Here is a 22467-nt window from a genome sequence, read left to right as displayed (position 1 = left end):
GGTCACTGCCATTTTGTAAGTCACAAACAAGGTAAGTCAAAATAATTTGCCTTTGAATCTACAAAGGAGCAGAAATTTAGAAATAATGATATGCATTCAAATATAAGAGCTACACAATGATTCTAAAATCGTGCTTTGACAACATAGCTTCATTCCTTGAGGCCTTTATTGTGTATTGAAATGGTGTTATGTTTATTGTAGCTAAATAAGAAGCCTTTTGTTGCCTCTGTTGCATTTATTAGTAGTATATGAATTTGGGTTTAATTTGAATGGTTCAAAGGTTAGTAACATTTAGGGATGATATATAGAGTAATGGGCAGCCAAAATTTTTACTGCTACACTGTGGGTGTGGCTTATTTTGTGGGTATGGCTTGATGGTCATGTGACTGGGTAGGAGTGGCTTGTCAGCCATGTGACCAGATGGGAGTGGCTTGAACGATCATCATCATTCAAGTGAACTGTTAAGCCCTTGACTTACAACCTTACCAGTTTTGCTCTCTTGTGTGACAATTTCCTTCATGTTTCCCGCACTCTCCTTCCTGGGTCGCCCCCTGCCTTAGGCTGAGTAGCTAGGCAAATGAGTGCCAATCAGCTGTTGAGAAAAGAGGCGGGAGGAAATGGCCCCCCTGCAACTCCTGCCAATGCTGGTCTCCCTGCCGCTTTTTGAGGAAGAGGAGGATGATGAGAGTGTGGGATGGTCAGCTGGAGCTGGGCATATAGCTTCATATATGTTGTGAGCCGCTCCGAGACGGCGGCATACAAATCCAATAAATAAATAAATTTCCATTGGTAGAACTGTGTTCCACCCCGTCCTGCCTGCTGCCCACCCCTGGATATATATGTAATTATATAACAAGAGTTATAAAAAGTCTACTGAGCTCTTCAAAAATAAAACTATTTGCATGACCAAGAGGACAGATTTCAAAATTAAGGTTTTAGATCCTTGCAGTTGTAAAATTAACCTGACATTTCAGTCCTTCTCTTTAATAGCTAATTGTAATTAGATGGGGACTATAGATTGCATAGCTCTAGATTTTGAAAAGTGCATCACTGAGTAATCAATGGATTTAAAACATGCATGGGGGAGAGGTGCACTCAGGGGAGTTATGCACTCATATGCAGGGTTCATGATGTGGGGAGAATGCAGGGGTGGGTGACACACACATGCATAGGGATGGGACACACATAGGGGGTTGTGCGCACATGTGCAGGGGATGGGATGCATGCAGTTGGGGTCATGAGCAATGTATCCTCTAATTTTTTTTCGGTGTGGGCGGAAAAGTATAGTGTCTGAGCGACAGTCCCTTTGGGACTGGGCGGCATAGAATAATAAATAAATAAATAAATAAATAAATAAATAAATAAATAAATAAATAAGAAAAAAATCCCTTCTTTTTTATTAAAAGAAATTAATAATTTAAAAAAACCAAAATCCATTACTATTAAAACTAAATCAACCAGCAAAACCAAAAACATAACTATTAATAAAAACAGGTGAGGGCTGGTTTTTTTCCCTGTTATTATTTAAGTGCTTTTACCTTATGCTTTAAATCAAGAGTCACTTCTCTCTCTGTTTTTCTCTCTTTCCTGTCATTCTCTGCCTCAATCATTTTCTCATTTCTCTTTTCTCCCCTTTTTTCTATCATTTCACTCTATCTCTTCCTTCCACTCTTCTCTCTCTCACTTCCTTCCTCTCATCTCTCTCTTGCTTTCTCTCTCTCTCTTTCCCTCTCTCCCCCCCTCTTTCTCTCTTTTTCTCACTTTCCCTCTCGTTTTCTTTCTCTCTCACTCACTCTTTCTCTCTTGTTTTCTTTCTCACACTCTTTCTCTCTCTTGTTCTCTCTCTCTTGCTATCTCTTTCTCTCCCCCCTTTCTCTCTCTCTCTTTCTCACTTTCTATCTTGCTGTCTGTTGCTCTCACTGTCTCTCGTTCTCTCTCCGTTCTTCTCAGCGGAGGCCGGCGAAGGTGATATTCAATGTCGGGGGGGGGGCGCGGGCGTTTGCGCGCGCTCCAAATCCCCCTGCTAGCCCCCCGGAACATTCAAAATAAGAAAAGCCTTCGCCGGCGAAGGCTTTTCTTATTTTGAATATTCTGAGCGGGCTAGCAGGGAGATAGGGAGCACGCGCAACCGCTCGCGCGCCCCCGACATTGAATATCACCTTCGCCGGCCTCCGCTGAGAGAATGCCTGCTCCGCCTCTCCTGCAATCCCCTTGCCGAGAGCCCGGGACGAAAGTGCTCTCGGCAAAGGTGAGACGGGCAGGGTGTGTGTTCCGGGTGCGGGAGGAGCCGCGCCGAAAGGCAGGAGGCGGCGGAGGAGCAGAGGGGGCGGGGGGCAGCGCCGAAAGGCCGAGGGGCCGGAGGAACTGTGGGGAGGCAGGGGCGGCCGCGGCTCCCTTCCCTTCTGCTGCCGGCGCCTCCCCGCCCCCCGCAGCTGGCATGGGGATGGGGAGCGCACAGCCGTGAAAAAGGCCGGGTGTGGGTGTATTTTGGGGCACGTGGGCGTGCGCGTGCGCAGCTTTCGGGGAACGGTGATCATGAGTAAATAAGCATGTGGGGGTATATGGCACATGCATGCACGGGAGTGTAATTCATGTGGAGGGGTTATGTACGCATACATGGGGGTGTAAGGGAGTCACACATGCATTACATTATGGATGCACATATGCTTTTGGTTCTTAGTGATGAAAATGTTAGCCGTCACTGACCAAGGAATTTTATTTAGATGGGATATAAATTTGTCATATGTTCCACTTGCAGAACATTGTCTTTTATATAATCCAGATTTCAAGGAGAAACAAAAACTGTAAAAACAGACAGCAGGAACTTTGAAAGTGTCTATAAATTACTTCTGATTGCATGCAGAGCTGAATGTATCAAAGACTTCATTTTGTAGTAATATTCACTGTATTTCCATTTAAATTGTTATGATTAATAATAGTTTTAATGTAAAGTTTTGTCTATTTTTAAATATGATCCAATTCTTCTTTTGGGATGATGGGGCTGAGACTAGATTTTTTTTTGGGTTGGTGTGGACATTGTAAACAATCCTTGGTGGGGTGGGTAACATAGAAGTTTAATAAATGAACAGAATTCTCTTTCATTCATAAGATATCTGAAAGATTACCATAATATGGAATGTTATAGCAAGGTTATCCCTCTTTTGGACTGTCCTTAGCTAAAGCTGTAACAAGATCTTCCTGTTATTTCAGTTATTTGGGCTTTCTGGTCTAAGACCTACTGGTACATTATTAAAAAGAAAGAATATTAATTGTCTTAAATCAAGCTGCCTTCCTAATTCCTGGGCATGGAAATGGTTAATCCATAGCATCTCCATTTTATTGGGGCCCATTCAGACTATGGTTGCCTCTAAGAATTAATCAAGTAACTGCCTAAGCTCAATTTAGTGAGTCGTTTAAATACCCAGAGAAAAATTAGGTTCCCATCTCCACCATTTTTTATTTTATTTTATTTTATTTTATTTTATTTTATTTTATTTTATTTTATTTTATTTTATTTTATTTTATTTTATTTTATTTTATTTTATTTTATTTTATTTTATTTTATTTTATTTTATTTTATTTTATTTTATTATTTTATTTTATTTTATTTTATTTTATTTTATTTTATTTTATTTTATTTTACTTTACTTTACTTTACCTTATTTGTTTGTTTGTTTGTTTGTTTGTTTATTTATTTATTTATTTATTTAGTTAGTTAGTTAGTTAGTTAGTTAGTTAGTTAGTTAGTTAGTTAGTTAGTCCAATACACAATGAGGGGTTTAGTGGTATAGTAAAATAGTAAAATACATGATGAAGGTTATAGAGGAGATACTCATAGTAAAATATATCTAAGAAATAATAGAAAATAAGGTATAGTAATAGAACATATCAATGAAAGAATAGAAGAAGAGATATAGGAATAGAAGAAAGGTATAGGAGATATAGGAGAGCAATAGGACAGGGGACGGAAGGCACTCTAGTGCACTTGTACTCGCCCCTTACTGATCTCTTGTTTAAGGCGTCTTAGTTCTAAACTTTCTAGGCCCAGGATTGAAAGTCTAGTCTCATAGGGTATTCTATTTTGAGTGGAGGAGTGAAGGGCTCTTTTGGTGAAGTATCTTTGGACATTTTCAAGGGTGTTAATGTCTGAGATATGATATGGGTTCCAAACAGATGAGCTGTATTCGAGGATGGGTCTGGCAAAAGTTTTGTAAGCTCTGGTAAGTAGTGTGAGATTGCCAGAGCAGATCCAATATCTCTATATCAATCAGACTTTCTAGAAGAGTATTATATTGTGTTTTATGTGAGTATAATTTTCCTCAGGATTTAACATTGAAGCTCTAGATCATTCTATCTACATTCAATTGAATCTGAGCATAGTTCTTTTTCAATTCATTTATCTCGATACAGAGAGGTTGAAGAAACATTCACAAATTCCCTCTCATGTTATATTTTCCTCACATTTGGGCAAATGGGTAAATGAGGTTACAACCTCACCTGATTTTAGTGGAAAAGATAAATAGAACGATCAAAAGGCAAGTTAGATTAAATGCAGAGTCTGCATTCACACTATGCTGAACTATCATTTAGTATTTTAGCTTAAGCTTGATTTGTTAAACAAGGTGTGCTGACCTGATTTGCCTTTTTAAAATGTATGTGTGTTATTCGCTTCCTACTTCTATAGTTAGCAGCTTATATATCAAACAATTAACACATATTCTAATTTATGGCAGCATAACAAATATAATAAATTATTCAGCCTGTTAGATTTGCACGGGAATGAAGAATCGAGATGCAGAACAGTTCAGTACCTTTATTGTAGCCAGCAAATATTAGGCAAAAGAACTGGCAGGGAACCACTTTTAAGGACTTCCCTGCAACCCAGCCAGCCAATACAGTTGTTCAAATCTGCCGCTGCTACATTGGCCAATCAGTGGCAGATATGCATATTTACTCCATATGTCAGTGTTCTGTCTGACCAGTCAGCAATTAAATCCCCCATAATACTCAGGCACAGAGCTGGGAAGTATAATAGTCTATTGAAACTTGTTGAAAACCACAAATTAAAGCAAAGAATGTCCATTGACTGCCAAAATTCAAAGCGAGAGGCAAAACTGATAAGGAATGTTCCAAAACAGAGTTGTAACTTAAAGCCTATAGCTTGGCTGAAGCAGAAATACTCACAGACTCCTCAAAACTATATTTTTTTCAAGACTGCAGCAATATTTGAGATGGGGGAAAACTCTGAACTTGCTCTTTCCCTCTTGCAGGTATAAACGTTAATTTCCTGCAAAGGAAACTTCCCAGTCTCCTCCCCTTTTAAACACTCTGTGATTAAACACTGCACACAGCAGTATTCAAGGCCTCCCTCTACGTCTGCGTAACTGCTCTTGTCACCCACACATTCTTCTCACCAGTGCATCTAAAATAGGATCCACAATCACCCCCTCCTCATCAGACCCAGACAAGGTCCTAGTAGGTGTTCTATATTCTCTGCAGGACCCTCAATATCCATCCCTTCCTCGCCCTCACTATCTGACTTGTCTGATAGCCACATGGGCCTAAGATGCTCAGATGGACCCGGTTCCTCCTCTTCAAAGTCAGTGATTAAAGGAGCTGGCTGTGATCCAACCACAACATGTTAGTACATTACATAGCTCTTTACTTATTATACTCTTTCAGCAGTTCTCATCTTCCAACGTGAGGCTCCCTGGAAGAGAACAGTCTTTATTGTCTTCCAAATTGATGGCAGAAAAGGGGCTATTTGCCTATTAGCAGAAGTGGAACTGTTACTTGAAGTCTTGCTTCAAAACAACTTTCCATGGCATCTTGAGAGGGATTCTCAGCTTACTGTTTTAACCATGACAAAGGCCGTAAAAGGGTTTAAAGTGGTAACTAGCAACATAAATCAGACTATGCTGATAGGCATTTTAGCTTTTGCAGTTAATGTTATTTGCCATGCTGGTGCTATCAAATGAAGGCAGCTAAACTGTGAACCAGCTGTAGCTTCCCAATATTTTTGAGAGTAATAGTTATTCAACATCAAACTTTGGATAGTGAGATGGATAGCATATAAAATAAATAAATAAAATATATTCCCCTAAAGTAGATTCAGTAAAGCTAACCGTGAGATGATGAAGGCATGGATAACTGTTGCAACAGTTTTCTGATCCATAGAAGACTTCAACAGGCACACCTGTCAAAGTTGAGCAAGTGCCATCCTAGCAGTCTTTCTACTTGATATTCCAGCAGCAGAAAATATGTATTCTGGAGAACCTTTTCAATGCTGGTCCTTCAAATAAGGTGCTAATCTATATAAAATGAAACATAGAAGCGTTACATATATTGAAGGTGTATGTATAAACAGCACCTCTACTTTTCTGATACCTATTCTAAGCCTTTTTTATCCTATCCAGTCTTTCACAACTTTCAGGCGCTAGATCTGGACTTCCACCATTTCTTCTTCTCAATGGGGGGAATATTGCTACGTAACTTCAGCCTAATGATGGTATTTCACCCTGAACCATTAGATAACCTCTTACAATTGTTTCATGTAGATTTTAAAGAGGTCTAATCATAGTGGTAGCCTTCATGCATTCATTAAATTTGCATAGATATCCACTTCAAATGCATGGCTATGGGCAGTTAACAATACTTAAAAACAAGATAAAAGGACATAACAAAATTACAACAAAAGATATCCAAGCTAAGAAAAGCCAACGATCAATACATAGCTCTTAAATTACAGCTCACAGACTGACTTGCTTAGTCCATGGGATATATCCTTTGACACTAATACTGAGCGCCTGATTATTATGCATCTAATAAGTACAGCAGTTACATTGAATTTTCAGCCTTCATTGATCCAGATACTAATTTCATTATTTGTTAGAATAAGAACCAGTGATTTGATCGGTCACTAGAAGTACCTAAGCCAAACAATCTCACATTAGTGGCTTAGTACATTGCATATTATGCATTATGTAATTATCTTTCAGGATATGCATTTTTAATTTCTTGTAGGAATCTCCAATACATCTGAATGTATCAGTCCAGTTCATTATTACAATTGGTCTTGTTGATGTTTTTCAATGGTTGCTACTGCTGTTGCTGCTGCTGCTAGTACTACTACTAATGTTGCTGCTGCTACTACTATTACTACTACTACTACTACTACTACTACTACTACTACTACTACTACTAATATATTGGGTTATATTAATGTACCATTTAATGTCCAGTTTGGATCCAAAAGAGCAACTGCTTCTTGTTTATTTGACAGTTGCAATTAGCATCAGAACTAGTTGTTGTCTAATTTAAATATTGTTAAAAATCAGAATTGGTGCATGAAAATGGTTCAAAAAATTAGTTATAGCAGGTGGAATACATAAGTAAGAAGATCTCAGAAATGGATCATCATCAGCCTCACCTCTGATGTCAGGATGATTTATTGAGACATATTTTAACATCCATATAACCTGAGGATGTTCAAAATCAATGCAAGAAATAGTAATGACTTGTATGCTAGAGTGGTGGTTGTTGTGGTTAGCCCTGGCCCAGCTCCTGCCCCAAGGACTGTGGATGTGGGGGAGACATCCAAAGGATTGCGCATGTGCCGAATTGCTTTCTAGGCATTTCACCTCTGGCTCCGAACAAAGATAAAATGTAAAGAGTTTTCTCCCTCTTAAAAAGACTATAAATCTTCCTTAGAAAAATATAGGAAGAAACAAGAATCTGTCGGCATCAAAGTGAGTTTGAAGATTTATGATTTCAAGCAAAGACGGAGGCGCTTTCGCTGTAACAAGGAAGTGATAAGTGAGTACAATAAATCTTAAAATGGCGGAGGGAGGGAAAGACCTCTCTAGTCTGGCTAACATTGAGCAGAAGTTAGATAAACTGCTGCAGATTTGTAGCGGGTTTGAACAGAGATTCAACAAAGTTGAGAATAAAATGGAACAGATGGATTTAGAAGTTAAACAAATTAAAAAGGAAGGGGATTCTTCTGCTGGAAAGATACTGAAAGTTGAGAAACAAGTGATGGATTACGATGGAAAAATAAGACAAATAAATGACAGAATCGCAAATTTGGAGGACAGACAGAGAAGGAGGAATTTGCGTTTACGAGGGTTCAGAATGGATTTGCCCTCTGAATTTAAGTTAACAGAAGCTGTCTGTGCTTGGTTAAATAAACAGACAGGCGTGGAGGTCAGCGTGGAGGAGCTGTTGCGGGTTCATTGGGCAGCCCCCAGGAGAGACGGCAGACAGAGAGATGTGATCATCGCTTTCCTTAGTGAAAAAAAAGCAGAGATGATTTATAAAACTTTGAAGACTTCTACGAGCCTTAAACAAGACGGAAATGAGATAAGGGTTCTGAGGGATCTTTCCTGGGAAACCCTGAGAGCGAGAGCTGTGTTGAAACCAATTGCAAGCCGGCTATATCAAAGTGGAACCAGATTTAGCTGGGGCTATCCAGTGGCCATCTTGGTGTTCCAGGACAATAAAATGTACAGAGCACGCTCATTGGAGGAGGGAAAGGCTTTGCTGGATCAACTGGGGATTAAGTTTGATGAAACTGGAGCACTAGCATATGAAGAAGAAGAGGCTTTTGACGGTCGGAGTACCCCTGATGAGGAGGAAAGACGAAGGGAAGAGCAGCTGAAGGAGTTAAGCGGGCAGGTGGAGGCCATCAGAAAGGAGCAGAGAAGAACACGGGCTCAGCGTGAGAAGAGAGCCAGAAAGTGATGGTGTTTGGTCCCTTGTCTTGTTGTGGGGGGGGGGGGGGAAAGGAAAAGGAAAAGAATTATTACTATTACTATTACTATTATTGTTGTTATTATTATTATTTTTCTTGGAGATGCCTTGGGATTCCTGTATATCTGTCATTCAGTGGGGGAAGTCTAAGGGGGAGAAAAAGGGGGTTTAAGAATTTAAAATTAAAGAAGAAATTAAAGAAGGAATTATTTAAAGGAGAAAGGAGGGGGGGAGAAATTTTCTCTTTTATAAAATTAAAAAGGGTTGAAAGAGGAGCTAGTTTGAGTGGGAACGCAATCCAGAAAATGTGCCTCAGGTATGGGCAAGGTTTTTTCTTGTCTTCTCCCCTCTCAGTGGGGGGAGCACAGGGGGAGGCACGTTGGGGGGGGTAATAGGGGTAAAGAAAAGGGAAAAATATAAACCAAGGGCAAAACAAGAGGGGAAAAGGGTGTTTTTGGTATATTATGACGGAGTGTAAGATAATGGTTTTAAATGTGAATGGTTTGGGATCGGATTTGAAACGTTTTAGGATATTAAGGATGGCTAAGCAATATAAGGTGGATATTATGATTTTGACAGAAACACATAAAAGAAGGGGAGGAAGGGATAACTTGATTAATGATAGAAATTGGAAATGGGTGTTTGAGTCAAGAGGAACGCAAAATAGTCGAGGCACAGCGATTCTGATTCATCAGAGGGTTAATTTTGAAGAGGTGGGAATTCAGAAAGACAGAGAAGGAAGGTGGATATCTGTTAAAGGGAAAATAAATCAAAAGAAGTTGACATTAGCAGCAATTTATGCCCCAAATGGGAAAACAAAACAATTTATAATAAATACTAAGAAGAAGTTAGACAATTTTAAGGAGGGCTCAACTTTTTTGGCAGGAGATTTTAATATGCAATTAACAAATGGGAATGCAAATAGCAGGATGTTACATTTAAATAGACTTAATATGGTGGATCTACATGCAGATATTTTTCTGCAAAATATTATTCAGCAAGATATCACACATTTAGCTGCATAGACTACATATTAATGAACAGGGGAGGTAATATACAAGTTAAAAAAGTAGACATTAAAAGTATATGGATATCAGATCATGCCCCACTATTGGCAGAATTGGAAATAGGTCAGGAACGAAATCAAAAAATTTGGAGATATAATGCAGTTGTAACTGCTAGGGAACAAGATAAAGAGAAATTGCAAACAGAGTTATCAGAATATTTTAGAATTAATGATGTGGGTGGTATTAAACAATCAATTGTATGGGATGCATGTAAGGCCTTCATGAGGGGACAATGTATATGTATGGAAGCAGATATTAGGAAGAGGTGGGGTAGAGAGAGGGAAAGGAAGATAAGGGAAATAGATTTGATACAAGAGCAGTTAAGAATGACGAAAAGTAGAGATTGGAATAGTTTACTGAAATTGAAAAAGAAACAGTTGATGGTGTATGATGAGATTAAATGGAATAAGATGAGAATGGCGATGCGACATAAAATACAGAGTTGGGGGACAAGATCAATGCAGCAAATGGCGAGATATCTGAAGAAGAGGAAAGAAAAATCATGTATTTTAGCATTGAGGGACACCAGGGGAGTGGTTAGATATGGTAATGACCAGTTAGAGGAGATAATGAGGAAATATTATGAAGATTTGTATAAAGAGGAGCAAGTGAAGATAGAAGTCCTCAAGGTTGGGAAAATAGTAAGTGAAGAAGACAAACAAATTTTGAATGCAGAAATTACACAAGATGAAATTGCTAGAGTAATTAAAGGGTTAAAACAAGCCAAAGCACCGGGCCCAGATGGGTTTACAGGGGAATTTTATAAAACTTATGTGAATGTTTTGCTGCCGCATTTGGGGAAATTGTTTAATAATATATTGTCAAATCGTGATATCCCGCAGACATGGAAGCTTTCAGAAATTGTTACCATTCCGAAGATGGGTCGAGATTTAAGAGAGCCTGGGTCTTACCGTCCGATCAGTTTGGCAAATCAGGATTATAAAATATTTCTGAAAATACTGGCAAATAGATTAGAAAATATTTTACCAAAAATAATTGAAGAGGATCAATATGGATTCGTGAAGGGAAGGAAAATAAGTGAACCAATTAGAAATGTAATGAATGTGATGCACCATGCTACCGCTACTAAAAGGAAATTGGGAATTTTGAAATTAGATGTTTATAAAGCGTTCGATAAAGTTAACCATAGTTATTTATATAAATTATGTAACAAATTAAATATGGGGGAAAAATTTTGTGAAACTATAAAAGAGATTTATAAAGGAAATGAAGCATATATAAGAGTGAATGGACAAAGAACGCAGAGTATTAAAATATTAAACGGCACCAAGCAGGGATGCCCTCTGTCTCCAAAATTATTCGTAATAGCAATAGAGATCTTAGCTAATAAGATAAGACAAGATAACACTTGGGCAGGATATAGAATAGGGGAATTAGAAATGAAAATAAATTTATTTGCAGATGATGCAATTATATTGACCCAGACCCCGATGGAGATGATTAAAGGTATAATAAATATTTTACAAGAGTTTAAGCAGGAATCGGGACTGTCGGTTAATATGGAAAAATCAGAGATTATGTGTTTAAATACAGATCCGAGAGAACAGATAGAAATTAGGAAAGAATCAGGGTTGAAATTAGGACTTAAAAAAATAAAATATTTGGGAATTTGGTTATTAAAAAACCCAGTGAAAATGGAAGAAATTAATTATAGAATAACATGGAGGAAAATGTTGAAACAGATGAGGAGCTGGAAAGATAAAAAGCTAAGGAGACTCTCTAAAATAAGAGCTTTAAAAATGATGATAGCTCCCAAGATGATGTACCTATTTCAGGTGCTGTCGGGGGGGTTATCGGTATGTAAGGTTAAAGAGTGGGACAAAAAATTAAATTATTGGATTGAAGAAGATAAGAGACCAAGAATAAGAAAAAAGTGGTTAATTGCGAATGAAAAAGAGGGGGGATGGGGTGTTCCATGTTTGGAGCTGTATAGGGAAGCTTTTCAAATGGAAAGGTTAATGGAGTTGCAATTAAGTGAAAATAAATGGGCGAAATTGGAAAAACAGATAAACGGGATGAATAATAGAGAATTAATTTTTAGGAAGTGGAATAGGAGAGATATAGGAAAATTAATAGGCCCAATGAAAGGGACTATGGAAATTTGGAAAAAATGGCAAGGGAAAATAGGATTATATAAATCTAAACTGTCATCGCTTTATGTAATAAATAGAGAAAACGAAATTAACTTAAATAGGGTTATAGGAGAGTTGAAGGGAAGAGGGATAACTAAGATAGAACAGTTATACGAGAAGGATGGCAGGCCAAGTAGAAATCGCATAGAATGGTGGTTAGGTAAGGGAAGGTGGCTACAAATAAATGCAATATGTAAATATCTAAATGAAAGGGAGAATAAAGAAGTATTATGGCGGGAGGAGACAGGGTTAGAGAAAATAATAAGAGAAAAAAGTGAGGGGATAAAGGCGCAAGCAACTAATATATACAAACTGCTAGTGCAGTCAGATGGGGACACGATTGATGGATTGACTAAATGGTGGCAAAATGAGATATTAGTAGAGGTACAAGAAATGGAAAATATAGTAGAAGATATAAGGAAAATTAAAAATACAAGAATTAGGGAAATGAGAAGGAAAATATTACATAAGTGGTATTTTACTCCCGTTCAATTTGCACATTTTCAGCAGAATGTTAGGGGGAATTGTTGGCATGGTTGTCAAGATAAAGGAGTGTTTATGCATATGTTTTGGGAATGCCCGATAGTGCAGGAATTTTGGCAAAAAGTGAAAGAGGATATCAATGGAATGTTAAATATACAATGGACAATCACTAAGGAAATGGCAGTATTAGTAAAAAGCAATGCGATGGGAGAATTTAGAGAAATAAAAAAAGCAGCAATAGAAAGTGCTCAGGCAGTAATAGTTTTGGGTTGGAAGGATGCGACAAAATGGACAATGCAAAATTGGTATAGGTACATGGTGGATCATATTCAATTTGAAATTATGGAAAAAAGGATAAATTTGGATAATGAAACTGATTTGGGACAGCTGATGGGACGGTGGGACAAGGTAAGACGATATATGACGAGCAGAATCCGAGACCAAGCTACAAGAAATAAACTAGAATCACTCTATAATATGTAGACAGATATATTGCTCTTGGGTTAAGTGGATTAAAAAAGAAATACCCCCAATTTGGTGGTGGGGAATGTGTGTATGTCGGGGTGATGGGCACAATTCACATTTCACTATGCACTGTTTTATGTTGTGTGATTTTAAATTGTTAAAAATCAATAAATAAAATATTAAAAAAAAAAGACAATATACCTAATAAGAAAAAAAAAAAAAAAAGAGACATCCAAATGCTGCAGGCCTGTTTTGACCTTGGTGGAATCTGCTGATGAAGGCTCCTCTGACCAAGAAGACATGAGTGACAGGGAGGAGGAGAGTGTGGCAGACAGCTCAGAAGGAGATCAATTACCTGGCTCCTCCTTGGATTCAGAACAAGAGTTAATGATACAGCCACGCATGCGGAGAGCGATGCATAGGCAACAACAACAACTGAGAGATTATTATCAAAGAAAATGAGGCCACCTGTGGTTGGGTGGGGCTGTGGTAATTAGTGAGGCTGCTATAAATAGCAGCCTGTGGGTTTGGCCATTGTGGAGGATTATCTGATCCTTGTGTTTCGTGACTGCTTTGCTGACTTTGACCTTTTGTGTGCTGATTTTTCCCTGCTTTGAAACTAAACCAGAGCAAAGTGTGTTTCACTTTGTGAAAGAAGAAGGACTGTGAATTGCCTCACAGCTGCAAGCTAAGTATCACAGAACTGATAAGAGACTTGTAAAAATTACCAGTTTGTTTGGAGACAAGTGTTCTTTGCTATATCAAAAGAGGGCTTAGTATAAGTGACTTTTCCTTATAAAGAACATTGTTTTGAATTTTCAAACGTGTGTGTGTCTGAAATTTGTACCTGTGAATTTTTGGGAGAAGTCTACCAGAGCCCGACAGAACAGGTGGTAGGGTAATGAGTTTTACAAAGTTAGCTATCTTACTGAAAGCTGTTATTGTTATTATCTATTATCATCTAGTTTAGCATTGTTTATATACAGAAATTCCTAAAATTTCAGATGTGATATTTCCCCCTTCTCTTAAAAAAGTCCTAAAGTTGTACATCTCTTTGGTGAGCACAACACCATCAAAAACAAAGTTGATTTAGCTTGAAATTATGGTAGTAGACTTCTGACACCCCACTTTTTTCAACTGAATATGACAGACATACAGTTCCATTCCCCAACCTGCTTCTCTTTAAAAAAAAGTCCTAAACTGAATAGTTCCCAGCATTTGAGTGAAGAACTGGATATAACTTGGTTTCATTTATCAAAAATCTTTCTTTCTTCCTCTGAGGCATATAAATATATATATCCACACATACTTTATTTCCTCAATTAGAATTCCTTTCCTTACGTTTGACAGAAGAATGGGGAGTGTAATGGAATCAAATGAGTAGAAATGAAGTGTGATGCACATCTTGTACAATTATTAAATGCCAAAGGGAATTTCTCTATAAAGCAATGAAAATGAGATAAGTCTTGAACTCTTTTGGCCCCAGTTGATGAAGGATGCATATTAACGAAGGCTGATTTCCCGTGACATTTCTTAAAATGAAAACAGCATTACCATTTTAAAATTTGCATTCTGATTTCACATATATGGTTAGTTTCATGATCGTCTATATAAAAATTTCATGACCTTGATCTATGATTTTACCTAATCCTTCACTTGCTATCTTTAAAAAAAAATATGAATTTTACTTAGATACTAAAATAACCCTCCCCTCCCTCAAAACGAATGCATTTTTTGCTTATTGGCTTGGAACAAAATAACAGGCTTTTAATTTCTGGATCAATGTTATTTATACAATGTCTATGGAATTTACACAAATTACCACTTTATTTCTACAACTACAGACTAAAGGTTTCAAGAAGATTGTCTGAACTACTCCTTTGTCTTGGAACAGTATTCACCTTATTGACTTCCTGTACAGATTAAGGAATCACAACTGCTGTAAGAAAGAGCAAATAGCTACAAACAGGTTTTTGCATAGTAAAAGTTTTTGCTGTATATAGAACTCTGACAAAGAAAGATGCAGCTCTCCAGGAACAATCCAACCAATTTAGCATGACCTAATTTAGTTCCAGTGAAAAAATGTGAAATTAAATCTCTGAAATGAATACCCAGGAATGGTTGGTAGTTATACAGTGGTACCTCATCTTACGAATGCCTCTTCTAACAAACTTTTCAAGATACGAATCCGGTGTTTAAGACTTATTTGCCTCTTCTTCCGAACTATTTTCACCTTACGAACCCAAGCAGCTGCTGCTGGGATGAAGGGGTTTCTTTCCCCCCCCTTTTTTGAAGAAAGAAAAGGGAGGGGCAGCTTGGAGGAGTAAAGATTTTGCATGCTTGCAAAGGCACTTTTTAAGAAAAAAAAGGGAGGGGCAGCTTGGAGGAGTAAAGATTTTGCATGCTTGCAAAGGCACTAAAATGGTCTTTTTAAGAAAGAAAAGGGAGGGGCAGCTTGGAGGAGTAAAGATTTTGCATGCTTGCAAAGGCACTGAAACGGTGTCTTTTGAAAAAAGAAAAGGGAGGGGCGCCCCCTTGCCTTTCTTCCTTCCCACTCACCCTTTAGCCTAGCCTTGCTTCTTCCACCCGCCCCTTTTAGCTGCTCCTCCCTGCCCTCTGTTCGCCTCCCTTCTAAAGTTTGGGATTTTCCTGAAGGATTTGCACACATTATTTGCTTTTACATTGATTCCTATGGGAAACATTGTTTCATCTTACGAACTTTTCACCTTACGAACCTCCTCCTGGAACCAATTAAGTTCGTATGATGAGGTACCACTGTACATTCCTACTAACTCTAGTTGTGGCATTTCTGAATTCTTAGCTTGATGGTGGTACTAAATCAGCTGAGGTCCATTGTGACTACCGTTCCTGTCCTACTGTCCTATTGTCCTCTTTTATCATCACTGTTTACTTATGTTATGTAATGTTTATACAAACTATTATCCTATACATGTTCGACAAATAAAACAAACAAACAAACAAACAAACAAACAAACAAACAAACAAACAAACAAACTGAATCATTTGATCAAAATGAAGGGTCTTTTCTTTGTACTGGATATGAATTTGAGTTTAATCTCAGGTTGAAATCTGGAATGTAATATACCATATTTTTTGGAGTATAAGACACCTCTTATTCCCCCCTAAAAGAGGGTGCAAATATTGGTGCGTCTTATAAACTGAATGTAGCAATTTTTTGCTGTCCTGAAGCCCCCCCACCTGCAGAGAGCTCTTGGATGCTGGGGAATGGCAAAAATGCCACTGTTTTTTTTTCATAAAAATGGGGTGGAGAAAGGGTCTGGAGAGCCTGCAGAGAGCTCCTTGGAATGGAGGGAAGGCAAAAATGCCCCTGTTTTTGTGAAAAACAAGCTATTTTTTGTCCATTAAAAAAAAAATGGGGTAGGGAAAGCATCTGGAGAGCCTGCAGATAACTGCTGGGGACTGTCCATTTTTCACATTTTGCCATCCTCCAGCACCCAAGAGCTGTCTGCAGGCTCCCCAGACCTTTTGGCCACCCAATTTTTGTAAAAACATGGGTGAAAAATGGCCCATTTTTTGTAAAAATGGGGCTAGTTTTGCCTTCAAAAGTACCCCATCTAGCATGACTGGAGCAAAAATTCTGGGAGTTGAAGTCCACTAGTCCTAAAGCTGTCAAGTCTGAAAATCTTGGATTAGGGTTGCAAGATTATTCAAAGTTGGCAAGTTTAAGACTGGTGGACTTCAACTCCCAGAATTTCTCCTCCAGTCATGCTAGCTCAGTAATGGGAGTTGAAGTTCACCAGTCTTAAACTTGCCAACTTTAAAGCTGTCAAGTTTGAAGTTTATTAAAGTGTACATGTTTGTAAAAAGTATTCTGCTGCACTGGTATTTTATTAAATAATTATTTTTACATGAAAGGACCTCCCTTTCCTTGCGGCGCCAGTGCGGCATCATTTTTTGCAAAAATAAAAATAAATAAAAATAAAAAATCCGTTAAAAAAATAAAGGGATTCCAGGGGCGGAGCTTTGACGCCATGGACCGTTCAGGTTTGGGTTTGGGTTTGGGTTCGGCCGAACTTTGCGTGAAGTTCGTCCGAACTCGCCAAACCCAAACACCGTTGGGTTCGCCCATCACTAGATATAAGTTTTAATTCAGAATACTTTTTTCCTTGTTTTCCACCTCTAAAATCTAGGTGTGTCTTATACTCTGGTGCATCTTATACTCTGAAAAATATGGTAATAGTATCTCTTTTTAAACCATTGCATTATTGTGACTAGGTTTTCCTGTTTGTATTTGTGATCAAACGTTTTCTGACCCTATTTAATATCCTAAAAAATTTCCATTTATGTTTTTCATATCATTCAATGGATGAAGTTACTTTGCATGTGATACACAAGAAAAGAATTGAGCTGTATGAATGTAATTTGGCCATCAAAATAGATGAAGTATTGTAAATTTAGGGTTGAAGCTTTTAGGTACCCTTATTTTGGTGGGGGAGCAAAAAAAAAAAATAGTCAGAGATAATGATAAGAGGCTACATTTGTTTTTCCAACTGTATCATTTTCTTGTAGAAAATGCTATTTCTCCCCAAACTGCCATATAATGCAGTTGGACAGACTGGAACAATTTCACTACTTTTTTTAGTTACATTGATAGGGGAGAACAAAGCTTTGGAAATAATAACATTTTCATCTAAGATCCCAAAGGAAAAGGTTTTTTTCCTCTCTCTTTGCTGCAAAGTCTTAATCGAGCCCTGAATCAAGGTGATATTTTTACTGATTTGAACAAGTGACAGCCTTGTTCTTTTTCTGTACTGATTTCCCCCCCTGATATCAGGAGTTGCCAGAGATAGGACTGTTTGCATGTAAGTCACATAGGCTGCCACTGAGCAGGGGGCTCTTCTGGCAGCTGCATTTTTTGTAGCAGAAAAAGACATGAGGAGTTCTAATCATGGGCCTTTCGTGCCACGTCTACTTTTATCCTGAGGTACTACTGAGCTTTCCAGTTGGAACTTTGGGGATTTGAATGTTATAAAGAAAAAAATTGCAGGTGAACTACATCTGATATGAGACTCTTCCTCTTGAGTTTTGTGGCAAGCTTAAAAAGAAAAAAAAGAGGTGGGAATATGTGAACATCTCCAGTGGCTAGTGCTTTCCCTAAGTGAGTTTTCTTTAAGCATTGCATCTATGTGATAATTAGATCTCAATTAGTCCCTTATTTAAATTCAATCTGTTATTTTATTTTATTTTTATTTTGTCAAGTACGTATTGGTGATATACATAGATATAATGCTGTTTATATACATGAGATGGGTACTAATAAGAGGGAAGCATTAGGACAATTGTGGCCAGTGATTGGCTCCTATGGGTACAGTCATGTACGCAGAACCGGTAGAAAAATTTTGAATTTTTTTCTTTTTCCCCCTTCAGGGCTCTGGATATGTTTTTTCTATCGCAATAAATGAGGTTGAATGTGTATAATTTTAGAAGAGCTCTCTCTCTCTCTCTCTGTGTATACATACACATATAGTTTATATAGTAGATAATGTATATTTTTGTGGGCCTGTGTGTAATATGTATGTATTCCTTTCCGAGCAACTGAGTAATGGTCTGAGACTAAGGGGCTTAGAAGCATTGCCTTTGTCATGGTCAGATCATTTCCTACTACGGCTTGACTTCCTGGCTCCAATCCTTCCCCACAGGGAGGCGGAACCAATTAAGATGTTCTGCCCCAGACGCCTGATGGACCCAGAGGGCTTTCAGACGGCGCTTGGGGTTATTCCAGAGGCACTCGTCCACAGTTCGGCGGAGTCTCTTGCAGAGGCCTGGAACAAGGCTGCAGTGGAGGCTCTTGACCGGATTGCGCCTTTGCGACCTCTCCGTGGCGCTAGACCCCGTAGAGCTCCATGGTTCAACGAGGAGCTCCGGGAGTTGAAACGCCAGAAGAGACGTCTAGAGAAGCGATGGAGGAAGAGTAGGTCTGAATCTGATCAAACACTTGTAAGAGCTTTTATTAAGACTTACAAAGTGGCACTCAAGGCGGCAAGATGCGTGTACCATGCCGCCTTGATTGCATCAGCGGAATCCCGCCTGGCCGCTCTGTTTAGGGTGACCCGTTCCCTTCTCAACCAGGGGGGAGTTGGGGAGCCCTTGCAGAGCAGTGCCGAGGATTTTAACACGTTTTTCGCTGATAAAATCGCCCAGATCCGGGCCGACCTCGACTCCAATTGGAAAACAGAGTTGACTGACAACGAGTCAGTCGAGGTGACTGGGGCACGTTCTTGTCCACCTGTCTGGGAAGAGTTTGATCTGGTGACACCTGATGAAGTGGACAAGGCCATTGGAGCTGTGAGTTCCGCCACCTGTTTACTGGATCCGTGTCCCTCCTGGCTGGTCTTGGCCAGCAGGGAGGTGACACGGAGCTGGGTCCAGGAGATTACCAACGCTTCCTTGGGCAGGGGAGTTTTTCCAACTCTCTATAAAGAAGCGCTCGTGCGCCCCCTCCTCAAGAAGCTTTCCCTGGACCCAGCCGTACTTAACAACTATCGTCCAGTCTCCAACCTTCCCTTTATGGGGAAGGTTGTTGAGAAGGTGGTGGCACTCCAGCTCCAACGGTCCTTGGAAGAAGCCGATTATCTAGGTCCCCAGCAGTCGGGTTTCAGGCCCGGTTACAGCACGGAAACTGCTTTGGTCGCGTTGATGGATGATCTCTGGCGGGCCCGGGACAGGGGTTTATCCTCTGTCCTGGTGCTTCTTGACCTCTCAGCGGCTTTCGATACCATCGACCATGGTATCCTTCTGCACCGGCTGGAGGGGTTGGGGGTGGGAGGCACTGTTCTACAGTGGTTCTCCTCCTACCTCTCCGGTCGGTCGCAGTCGGTGTTAGTGGGGGGTCAGAGGTCAACTCCGAGGTCTCTCCCTTGTGGGGTGCCTCAGGGATTGGTCCTCTCCCCCCTGCTATTTAATATCTACATGAAACCGCTGGGTGAGATCATCCAAGGGCATGGGGTGAGGTATCATCAGTACGCTGATGATACCCAGCTTTACATCTCCACCCCATGTCCAGTCAACGAAGCAGTGGAAGTGATGTGCCGGTGTCTGGAGGATGTTGGGGCCTGGATGGGTGTCAACAGACTCAAACTCAACCTGGATAAGACGGAGTGGCTGTGGGTTTTGCCCCCCAAGGACAATCCCATCTGTCCGTCCATTACCCTGGGGGGGAAAAATCATTGACCCCCTCGGAGAGGGTCCGCAACTTGGGCGTCCTCCTCTATCCACAGCTCACATTAGAGAACCATCTTTCAGCTGTGGCAAGGGGGGCGTTTGCCCAGGTTCGCCTGGTGCACCAGTTGCGGCCCTATCTGGACCGGGACTCATTGCTCACAGTCACTCATGCCCTCATCACCTCGAGGTTCGACTACTGTAATGCTCTCTACATGGGGCTACCTTTGAAAAGTGTTCGGAAACTTCAGATCGTGCAGAATGCAGCTGCAAGAGCGGTCATGGGCTTACTAGGTATGCCCATGTTTCACCATCACTCCGCAGTCTGCATTGGCTGCCGATCAATTTCCGGTCACAATTCAAAGTGTTGGTTATGACCTTTAAAGCCCTTCATGGCACTGGACCAGAATATCTCCTAGACCGCCTTCTGCCGCACGAATCCCAGCGACCGATTAGGTCCCACAGAGTGGGCCTTCTCCGGGTCCTGTCAACTAAACAATGTCGGCTGGCGGGCCCCAGGGGAAGAGCCTTCTCTGTGGCGGCCCCGACCCTCTGGAACCAACTCCCCCCAGAGATTAGAACTGCCCCTACTCTCCCTGCCTTCCGTAAACTCCTTAAAACCCACCTTTGTCGTCAGGCATGGGGGAACAGAAACACTTCCCCCGGGCATGTACATTTTATCTATGGTATGTCTGAGTGTGTGTTTGTTAGCAAAATGGGGTTCTTTTAAATATTTTAAATTATATTTGGATTTGTTATAAATTGTTGTGTTATGCTGTGAGCCGCCCCGAGTCTGCGGAGAGGGGCAGCATACAAATCTAAATAATAAATAAATAAAATAAATAAATACATACATAGAATTGAATAGTATACTTTGGAGGTTCAATAATAGTAATTAGATAGGAAAATTGGATCTCTTTGAGGCAAGGAGAGGCCAGGCACCTTAACCCTAACCCAAACCCTTGATGTGAGTGACATCAGGTTGGCTACCATTAAGCCAGTCACATGATCTTTAAGCCAACCTCGGTCACATGATTGTCAAGCCACTCCCACCTGATCACATGGATGACAAGCCACACCCACAAAATAAGCTACACACACAGTGTGGTAGTAAAAATTTTGCAGCCCTTCACTGGTTCTGGCCCATCCTTTCAGAATTTTTATTTTTACGTGAAAGGACCTCCCTTTGCTTGCGCTGCCGCTGCAGCGTCCTTTCACGTAAAAATAAAAAAAATTTTTTACATGAAAAGACCTCCCTTTGCTTGCGGCGCCGCAAGCAAAAGGAGCTGGGGAATCCCACAAAGAGATTCCGGGGGCGGAGCTTTGATGTCACGTATACCAGCAGGTTGCTAAGGACGCCAAGTTGATCACTTCCTGGATTCCATCCTCCCTCCATTATTCTAGTGCCATCCCCGGAATCCAGGAAGTGATCACCTTGGTGTCCTTAGCAACCTGCCGGTATATGTGACATCAAAGCTCCACCCCTGGAATCTCTTCATGGGAATCCCGAGCTCCTTTTGCTTGCGGTGCCGCAAGCAAGGGAGGTCTTTTCATGTAAAAATATTTTTTTGTATTTTTCCGTGAAAGGACGCCACAGCAGCGTCGCAAGCAAAGGGAGGCCCTTTCACGTGTAAATATTTTTTTTTACGTGACAAGACCTCCCTTTGCTTGTGGCACCACTGCGGTGTCCTTTTTCGTAAAAATATTTTTTAAAATTTTTACGTGAAAGGACGCCACAGAGGCGCTGCAAGCAAAGGGAGGTCCTTTCATGTAAAAATAAAAACATTTTTTTAAACATGAAAGGACCTACCTTTCCTTGCGGCGCTGCTGTGGCGTCCTTTTTTGTAAAAATAAAAATAAATAAAAATAAAAAATCCGTAAAAATAAAAAACCGATGGGATTCCGGGGGCAGAGCTTTGATGTCACGGACCGTTCGGGTTCGGGTTTGGTCAAACTTTGCATGAAGTTCGTCCGAACTCGCCGAACCTGAACACCATTGGGTTCGCCCATCACTAGATATAAGTTTTAATATAGGAGGATGGCAGGACAATAAAGGTTGCTTTGGATCAACTCATAGTTATCTTCTCCTGAGAAAGAATTATTTAATTTTTACTTTATGTCCACATAGTCAGAATAGGCTGGGACTGCATATTTTAGGTGTAAATGGTGTTCAGCATTAAACCAGGAGACAGGAGTCTGTGAAGAGGTTACCTTTAATATTAAAAAGAGTGGGTGGCATGAAGTCTGATCATTCCTTTTTATTCTGTCATAGAGTTGCTGAACTGCTTATTAATTTGATTCTGGGTTTTCTTCAAAGTACTTATTATCACCATGAAAATCTTACATGG

This window comes from Erythrolamprus reginae, chromosome 2, assembly GCF_031021105.1.
Source record: "Erythrolamprus reginae isolate rEryReg1 chromosome 2, rEryReg1.hap1, whole genome shotgun sequence".
NCBI lineage: Eukaryota > Metazoa > Chordata > Lepidosauria > Squamata > Dipsadidae > Erythrolamprus > Erythrolamprus reginae.
This window is presented reverse-complemented; position numbering follows the sequence as displayed.